The sequence below is a fragment of the Rattus rattus genome, chromosome 13 (assembly GCF_011064425.1).
Source record: "Rattus rattus isolate New Zealand chromosome 13, Rrattus_CSIRO_v1, whole genome shotgun sequence".
NCBI lineage: Eukaryota > Metazoa > Chordata > Mammalia > Rodentia > Muridae > Rattus > Rattus rattus.
The window spans coordinates 73,138,878-73,148,588 of record NC_046166.1 but is presented as its reverse complement, the minus strand read 5'-3'; the positions used below and the strand labels follow the sequence as shown (position 1 = coordinate 73,148,588).

Here is a 9,711-nt window from a genome sequence, read left to right as displayed (position 1 = left end):
CAGGTGAGAACGTTCTAGAAGAAAGCTGTTATCAAGGAAAAGAAAGGCCATTCCTGAGTCAACACAGATGTGGAGTGGGGATGGGAAGGCCAGCACATTATAGTAAATAAATAGCTTTTGTTCCTTTTGTGTGTGTGTTGGGTGGGAGTGGGTTGGAAAAGTACTTGGTCTTTGTGGTTTACTGTTTTCCTCAACATACAGGAACGTGGTGTCCCTCATGACTATTTCAGAAGCCTCGTGGCAACATGAAGGTGTGTGGGGCTCCTCAGCTTCCTGTGTTGCACCAACAGCAGCCCCACGCAAGATCTTTCCACAGCTACTCTAAAAAGCTTGCTGCCTCTGGTTCAACTGGAGGTCAACATGTAGAAGAATGCAGATCGATCCATGCTTATCGCCCTGTACAAAGCTTAAGTCCAAGTGGATCAAGGACCTCCACATCAAACCAGACACACTCAAACTAATAGAAGAAAAACTAGGGAAGCATCTGGAACACATGGGCACTGGAAAAAATTTCCTGAACAAAACACCAATGGCTTATGCTCTAAGATCAAGAATCGACAAATGGGATCTCATAAAACTACAAAGCTTCTGTAAGGCAAAGGACACTGTGGTTAGGACAAAATGGCAACCAACAGATTGGGAAAAGATCTTTACCAATCCTACAACAGATAGAGGCCTTATATCCAAAATATACAAAGAACTCAAAAAGTTAGACCGTGGGGAGACAAATAACCCTATTAAAAAATGGGGTTCAGAGCTAAACAAAGAATTCACAGCTGAGGAATGCAATGGCTGAGAAACACCTAAAGAAATGTTCAACATCTTTAGTCATCAGGAAATACAAATCAAAACAACCCTGAGATTTCACCTCACACCAGTGAGAATGGCTAAGATCAAAAACTCAGGTGACAGCAAATGCTGGCGAGGATGCGGAGAAAGAGGAACACTCCTCCATTGTTGGTGGGGTTGCAGACTGGTACAACCATTCTGGAAATCAGTCTGGAGGTTCCTCAGAAAATTGGACATTGAACTGCCTGAGGATCCAGCTATACCTCTCTTGGGCATATACCCAAAAGATGCCCCAACATATAAAAAAAGACACGTGCTCCACTATGTTCATAGCAGCCTTATTTATAATAGCCAGAAGCTGGAAAGAACCCAGATGCCCTTCAACAGAGGAATGGATACAGAAAATGTGGTACATCTACACAATGGAATATTACTCAGCTATCAAAAACAACGACTTTATGAAATTTGTAGGCAAATGGTTGGAACTGGAAAATATCATCCTGAGTGAGCTAACCCAATCACAGAAAGACATACATGGTATGCACTCATTGATAAGTGGCTATTAGCCCAAATGCTTGAATTACCCTAGATGCCTAGAACAAATGAAACTCAAGACGGATGATCAAAATGTGAATGCTTCACTCCTTCTTTAAAAGGGGAACAAGAATACCCTTGGCAGGGAAGAGAGAGGCAAAAGATTAAAACAGAGACTGAAGGAACACCCATTCAGAGCCTGCCCCACATGTGGCCCATACATATACAGCCACCCAATTAGACAAGATGGATGAAGCAAAGAAGTGCAGGCAGAAAGGAGCCAGATGTAGATCGCTCCTGAGAGACACAGCCAGAATACAGCAAATACAGAGGCGAATGCCAGCAGCAAACCACTGAACTGAGAACGGGACCCCCGTTGAAGGAATCAGAGAAAGAACTGGAAGGGCTTGAAGGGGCTTGAGACCCCATATGTACAACAATGCCAAGCAACCAGAGCTTCCAGGGACTAAGCCACTACCTAAAGACTATACATGGACTGACCCTGGACTCTGACCTCATAGGTAGCAATGAATATCCTAGTAAGAGCACCAGTGGAAGGGGAAGCCCTGGGTCCCTGCTAAGACTGAACCCCCAGTGAACTAGACTGTCGGGGAGGCGGCAATGGGGGGAGGGTGGGAGGGTAACACCCATAAGGAAGAGGGGGAGGGAAGGGGATGTTTGCCCGGAAACCGGGAAAGGGAATAACACTCGAAAATGTAAATAAGAAATACTCAAGTTAAAAAAAAAAAAAAAAAAAAAAAAAAAGCTTGCTGCCTCACAAGTGTGTGGCTACCTGGAATGTGGGTGTGAAAGCCTGCGATGGCTGTGTGCGTTTGCCGGAAGTGAAGTTGTCCATGCTTGTGTATGAACGCACATGTGTGTACCCATTTGTATCTGCAGCTAAGCGTGTGGTTGTACATTCGTTTGCCTGTTAACCTGTGTGTGTGTGTGTGTGTGTGTGTGTGTGTGTGTACAAGAGTGTGTAAGACAGAGTGAGTGTACTGGTCTGTCTCCCTGGAGAGCATCTGTGAGCTAGGATTCTATATCCCAAGTCCCCGTCTATCTTCTGATGTCCCTCTGGGTCATTGGAACTTGTACCATTACTGTGCCACCTACGGTTTTGTTTGTTTGGACAAGCTGCTAATACTGTCTGCTCTGGGCAAGCCACTCCACTTGCTCAGATACCTACCTACCCGCCTTAGTCATGTGGAGAGGCATCTTGGGACACTACCCTCCTTTGCTATATGGAGATCTGTCATGGTGGATAAAAGCCTGCTCAGACTGCATTGCAGAGGTCTGCAGCTCCAAGGGTAGGGAATAAGCTAAGCTTTCTACAGGACAAATCCCTGATGACGAGAGACTGTTTGTGGAGTGACAGGGACTGCAGACTCACGGAACACCCATCACCAACTGGCATCTTCTTTCCATTCTCTTTCCATTTCTCCTTTCAGTGTGTTTTATCCCCAGGAGGTCCTCCAGCCTGACAGGGTGCACTGGGTCTCACCTGCCTGCTCTCCATTCGGCAGGGCCTTAGACAAGTCAGGGAGCGGAAACATTCCTTCGATGATGCCCTGATTCAACTGTTGATATCTTTTAGCATAAGACACACCCATCTTTAGTTTTTCAAAAGACACATGAGGCATCCTATGTAGTGTTTTCCCAAATTCTGATTACGAATCCCCTTTCTACATCTTGTCTCACAGAGATGAACATCTCTCGGAGAGAGAAGGAGGACTCATCTGAAGGATCTACCACAAAGTTAAGAGGATTTCAGGGTTTGGGTGTCTTATCCTCCAGTGATCTCTCGCCTAACCTGAAATCTCAATCTCATGTATTCCTTTCAAAAAACAATTTGGGGTGTTCTTTTTAAAGGTTAATATTTCAGAAGTTTTTCCCTCCTTTGAAGGGCACTGTATACTTCAGCACCCTAACCCCCCTCGCCACACCCCACCACCCCTCAGCATCTACAGATGCAGAGAAGCCTATCTACCTACAGCTTGGCTCTTCATCTCCACTTTGAAGGGAGGGGGAGAAGACGATATTTCAAAGTAATTCTCTCATAGGCATGAAATACCGAAACCCTTGATTAAATGTTGTAGCCTCTGATTACATTAGAACCATGAAATATGAGTTTCTCCTGAGCTGGCAACGGGTGGCTAGTTAATGTGTTTATGTACTGCTGCTGCGTGTCCTGGTGTCTAGGCCTCTCTGTCTACTCTGAGGGAGATGAATAAGGAAGTGTGCAATCAGCAGGTGATGTAGAGGCAGCACGGAAACGGAGAAGAGCCACTCAATTGCTCCCAGAATCTATTTTACATGTCCAAGCGGCCATTCTTCATCATCGGAAGAGGCTGCTGGCTCAACTCACTATTCGCTGTAGACTGCTCCCACCACAGCTCACTCACAATACCCCAGAGCTGCTCACTTACTCACTCCCAAACTTAACGCTCTCCATGGAGGCCTTAGACCCTGCCTTTGTGTGTGTGTGTGTGTGTGTGTGTGTGTGTGTGTGTGTGTGTGACTGGCACAATCTGGGTCCCTCAGATTTCCCTATGTATTTGTGGGGACTATCCTGATCTGAGGGTGAGAAAGAACTCTAGACAATTCCGGCAGAGGAGAGTGTGGACAGAGATTCACACCTCCGCATGCCTGGTGCCCGGTATTTACCAGATCCCAATGGGCAAGTTAAGTGTGCCCTGGGAAAGAAAATTAAGAGAATTCATTCAGTCATCCCAGTCTCTCGGCAATGACCCTCTGTCCAAATGACAGAGGTGTACCCACAGAAGAAGCGACAATTTCAATGTCCTGAGTGACATATGGAATTGAACTGAGTCGTGAACTGTAAAATATGCCCTGGACTGTGAGACACTTACAAAGTCTCATTCTCCATGGCCTTGTCCCTGGTCACAGCTTTAATTAATTTTGCTCATTTGGCCTTGGACTTCTCTTTCCAGCCAGATTATTAGGTTAATATTTCACACAAAGTAGAGAGGACATGACCCATCCTGCAGGACATGCTGGCCCCCCACTCCCCCCCCGCCTTCACACTGAGTGTGGACACAGATCCGTGGCACCTAGGTGAAGGCTACGCTCAGGCCTTCTAGTGTTGGGCTAGGCTGCTCTCTTCTCGCCTGTCTTAACCCAGGATCTCTGCTCTCTTTGGTGGAGTTAACTGACAGCCAACAGTTATAGCATCAGCTGATTTGGGAGAAAAATTAGGGACCAATTAAGCCCAAATCTCACTGCCCTTTTTCAAGGGGTGGATGCCCCCTCCCTACACACTTTCTATTAGGGCTGACTGAGTATCTTTTCCTCTTTGTTCCTCAGTGCTGCTACTGTCGTCTTCTTCCTCTTCCTCCTCCTCCTCCTCCTCTTCTTCTTTCTCCTCTTCCTCTTCCTCTTCCTCCTCCTCCTTCTTCTTCCTTGTCCTCTTCTTTCTTTTATTTTTTTGGTTTGTTTTTTGTTTTTGTTTTTTGATTCTTCAACTGAGAGCAAGAGGATTTATTGTATCAGAGTCACACTTGGCCACAAGTGAGAACTGAAGTAGTCCAAAATGACAAAGGTGCAGGGCGGAGGGCCAGCGGGACTGTTTTGGTTGTAAGAAAGGCAGTCAGTTCCCCAGGTGATCTCGGTGAGATGACATTGGGGGTCCACTGAGACTTACTGCCGACGGCAGCATACAGTCCAACAACTTCTACCAGTGTCCCTGTCTTCAGCATCCCTTACTAATGCTCCTGCAGGCTCCGTGGCGCACAAGCTAACTTGCTTGGACCTCTGCCTCATCCGTCTTCTCTTGCTCTTCAGCCTGCTATTTGCTTCCTCCGCCACTTTGCTCTGATGGTGCAGGCGTTTCAAGGAAGATGGCGCTAAGGCTGATCTCCCCAGCTTCCTACCACAGCTCTCTCCCTTTGTGGCAGGCAAGTGCTGTGCTCTCAGCGTTCCTTCCTGTTATCCTTCCTTAGTCTGGAACCATGAGCACTATGTCTGGGGAGCCTACTGGTGAGAACATAGTGGCTTCAGCACTGTTTTCCACAAGGGAGAATGAGGATACTTTTCCTAGAAATCTGTTTACTGTACAGAGGGGAAACAACAGACCAAAAATTCCATCATCCTGACGGGTCAGTGAGTTTATCGGGGTCACTTACAGGAGCATGTGTGGGTCGAGTTCCACCCCAACACAGACAACTCAAGAGAGATACACTGCTTGAGATGCCAGCACAGCCTGTAGGTAGTTCTGCCACTGACGAATCTCCCCAGCGGTGGTACAGTGCTTACACAATCTCATCCAGGGCCTTCATGAGTCTTATAAGTCCCTGTGCACTTCATGGGACTTGGAAACTCCCTCCCCCTTCGTGAGGGAACCTTTAAGTCCTGAGAAAAAGTTGACACCAGTAAGACTCGGCATACGGAATGAGCCAGTGTGTGACAGGCCACTGGCCTCCCCTGAACCCTCTGGGACCCCAACTAGCTGGGCAGAGACTGAGTCTACACTGTGTCTAGAATCAGTCCTTGGAAGTCAAGAATAGCCGCTCATAGTGACTGGCAGCGAAAAGAACAGAGAGGGAAGATCGGTGTCCTTAGGACAAGCTTGTCCATAGCTGTGTGACCCAAAGGACATTAGTGGTCTCCTAGACACACCTTAAAAAAACACCAAAGGGATCCCAGAATGACTCTGGTGAAAACGATTTGCCAAGCACTACCTTAGGGCGGTGTGTGATCCAGTCACTGAAGAGTAAAGCAAAGGACAGCAAGATGACAACCAACCACTGCCCAGAACCTGGCCTTGAAGGAACGGGTGGGAAAGGGTTACAAAGGGACACACACGCCTTTGCTGCCTTGACAAACCTTTGGTTGCCAGGTTGATTTACAGAGGGAGTGCTGGAGACAGATCCCCACACACAGCTGAGCATGCCCCCTGCATTCTGAGGGGAGACTGATGCATGACCTGCGGCCAATCAACCGACCGGTGCCCAAAGATACACTCAATGGAGAGCCCCCAGTTGCTGCCTGACCCCTTCCATCCGTTACTCTTTAAGTCCCACACGGGAGAGTGGAAGATTCACAGTTCGTATCAGACCGTGATCGGTCTGTCAGTCTGAGAAAGCGCCAGGAAAACAAAAGAACAAAATTGATGAAATAAATAAACAGAGTAACCCGTCAGCCGGTATTAGAAGGATACATCTTCATCTAGAAGTCACAAAAATTTACTGCCCTTCCAGCACACAGGGCTGCACAACCGTATATTATCACAGGCTTTACGGGCGTGCCTTCCAACTGCCAACATCTTTGGCATGCATAAAACTTGCATCCATGTTTTGATGAGAAGCTGCCTCAAATCTATGCCGGAAGTAGAGCAGAGATCACTCAAAACGAGAAGGGAATATGTAAGAGCTGCTGTTGTGTTTGGAGGGGAGGAGAGTGAGCAAGGCCGCGCTTGGAGCCTGAAGAGGAGAAAAAGTCCGGTGAGTGAGGACGAAACCGGTGAGGACCATCTCCTCACAGCTGAGGTATAAAAGATGAACTGAGTCACGGGCACTTACTGGGGGCCTAGCTTCAATATTCATAATGGTTTCAAATAAGATAGTCATTGTTCTTGTTTTTTTTTTTTTTTAGATTTGAGACTTGGACACAAGATTTATATTACTCTGTTCTCCTGGGGATCTGTAACCAAGCATTACAGGTTAAGTGGCTTCAAGGAGCAGATACCAACTCCTTTCCAGTGCTGAGGGCCAGAGTGTAAAGGTATAGGTCAGCAAAAAAAAAAACACGACTACCAAACATTACTACCAAACAGCAGGGTAATTCTCTGAGCCTCTTCCTAGAACCCACAAAACCTCCCTTGGCGTTTAGCCTTTTGTCTTTACTCTGTCCATGCTACACGGCTTCTCCCAGGCCTGGGTTTAAGTACAGGCCTAGGGTCGGTCTTCATGAAGCTTTCTTCTCGTAAGGACACAGACAGATAGGATTAGGGCCCAACCCTCTTTAGCATACCGGCTTCTTATCTTCACTAGTAACGTCTACACCGTCTGGATTTCCAAGTGTGGCAGGATTCTGAGACACAGGGGTTATATGGCCTTAGTGCGTCTGTCCTGAAATGACTCTACCTGTTCATAGACCACAGTCAGGCCCCAGGCCTCAAACTAAACATCCCTAGAAAAACGAAGCCATTGATCTGCCATCTTAAGTTTCCACCCGGAGGCTGAACTCAGGTTCTGGTGATGTGATTCCTAGTGGTAGGAGGTGGTGTGGGGAAAGGTTCCAGAGAGCAGAACGCAGACGGGGTGAGCTAGGATTTCCACATGCCAGTCTGGCCACCCCATTGGCTGCCCCCGCGTCTGTGGTCATGGGTCTGGAGCTGCGCCATTTCCCCATCTCTGGCTTACTCAACAGGCATCTGCTTTAGGTGTTAACGGTTGGAGCTCATCTCTGCATACCTCCCTGGATTCCAGCTTGCCTCTTCTCGACACCACCGCCACTCCAACCTTCTGAAATGGAGACTTTCCTCAAGTCCTCTCTCGGGACTTCCTCTCTTTCTTCTTCCTCCTGGGACTCTTTCCATGGGAACCTGCCTGAGGCAGTGGCCACTTCGTGGAGCATGTGGCTGACAGGAAGGAGAACTGCAGTGCCCCCTGCACCCATTTTTTACCACAGCAGTAACCTCTCATCCCTACCAGTTCAAAGATGCTGGCCGTTCCTCTCAGTGTGTCCTCAGCCAAATGTTCTCAGGAACCCTTCATGCCTGTGAAGCCTCCCCATGTCTCCAATTAGATTCTGCTTTCTCCACAGCCATAGTCTTCATTGTTCTTGAGTCTCATTGTTGGTCTCCGCTCATAGGCCTGGGTTTAAGTATAGTGAAAAAGATGGTGGTCACGATTTCTAGGTTGTCAACTCTATTGGATGAAGAAACACAGTAGGGTGCCTGGACTCATCCGTGATGGATTTTTTTCCTTAAAGATTTATTTTTGTGTACGTGGGCACACTGTCGCTGTTTTCAGACACGGCGGAAGAAGGCATCCGATCCCATTAGAGATGGTCGTGAGCCACATGAAGTTGCTGGGAATCGAACTCAGGACCTCTGGAAGAACAGTCAGTGCTTGTAACTCAATCCAGCCCCCTCATGATGGATTTCATGGAGAAAACTAACCAAGGAGAGAAGCCGTGGCGGCACCATCCTGCATGTTAGGGTCTCGGGACGGACAGAAGTCTAAAAACGTTCTATCTTTGCGGAGCCGCTGGCCGCTGCCCTCAGTCTCTTTCCGCCTTCCGGTCTACTGGTGTAGGAGTAAAGGGCTACTTCCTGTCCCTGCCGTCCCCGAGAGCTGCCGCAATTCTGCCATCACCATCGTGGACCTTATGGCCTAAAGCCCAGAGCCAAAACAAATTCATCAGCCCCTTTAAGATGTTCGTCATCGGGGTTGGGGATTTAGCTCAGTGGTGGAGCGCTTGCCTACAAGGCCCTGGGTTCGGTCTCCAGCTAAAAAAAGAAAAAAAAAAAGATGTTCGTCATCAGATATTCAGTCATAGCAACAACGTAACTCACCGGTGAGCTAATAAGGAAGGTAGAGGAGCCCAGTTCCGTAACAGACAGATGCGTGCGAGCAGTTACTCAAATGTGTACTGTATTAGCTCCTAGCAGGACATATTTCCCACCTCAAGGATACTAGATCAAAAGTGAGATCAAGGATTGGCGCCACGACGCCTACACCTGCTGCCTCCCAAGAGTTGCAGCATCCTTCCTCCATGTGACAGGGCTGGGAGTGGGGGAGGCCACCCAGGTATCCTCCATACTGCTGAGCCCCAAAGGGCCAGAGGTCAGCTTTCCCTGGATAAAGCAGCGCAGTGAGCAGATGCCGGTTTTGTGAATTGTTTATTACGGGGTTGTTTTTCTTGGAGTCCAGGGTTGTAGATTTTTCTGGCCAAGTGCGATAGGTAGTTATTTTCGAGTTATTAAATATTCATTATTAAATATTTAATATTTACCAGGGCTGTTTCTTTCATACAAACTAATTATGCACAGACCTTTCATTGCCAGGAACTATATGCTGGTAAAGACTAATTAGCATCACAATGACTGCCCCTCGTGTACGTAGGGCCATGAAAGATCAGGATAAATATTTAATTTGAATGCTCTTTGTGGGTTCTCCCTGATTATGTAGCGAGCTCAGCCCAGGGGTCTCAGCGGCTCCCCACAAAGGATAAGTGGCAAAGGCCAACGCTAGGGCAGACCATGAGGTGGCAAGGCACTTTCTGTGTGGACTGAATTGTGTTCACCTAAGTCCTAACTCCCCGGTACCCACACTCCAGGATCAGATGCTTGCACTGGGGGAGGAGGAGGAGGATGGATGAAGGGATGGGAGGAAGTGCTCAGAAACCACACAGCAGCCTGAG

At 47.8% G+C, this 9,711-nt stretch overlaps 1 pseudogene; it reads right to left on the bottom strand.

Annotated features, from left to right (window-relative positions):
- Positions 1–4,597: 4,597 nt before the first annotated feature.
- Positions 4,598–9,711, bottom strand: part of LOC116914594 — a 29,157-nt pseudogene continuing 24,043 nt past the window's right edge.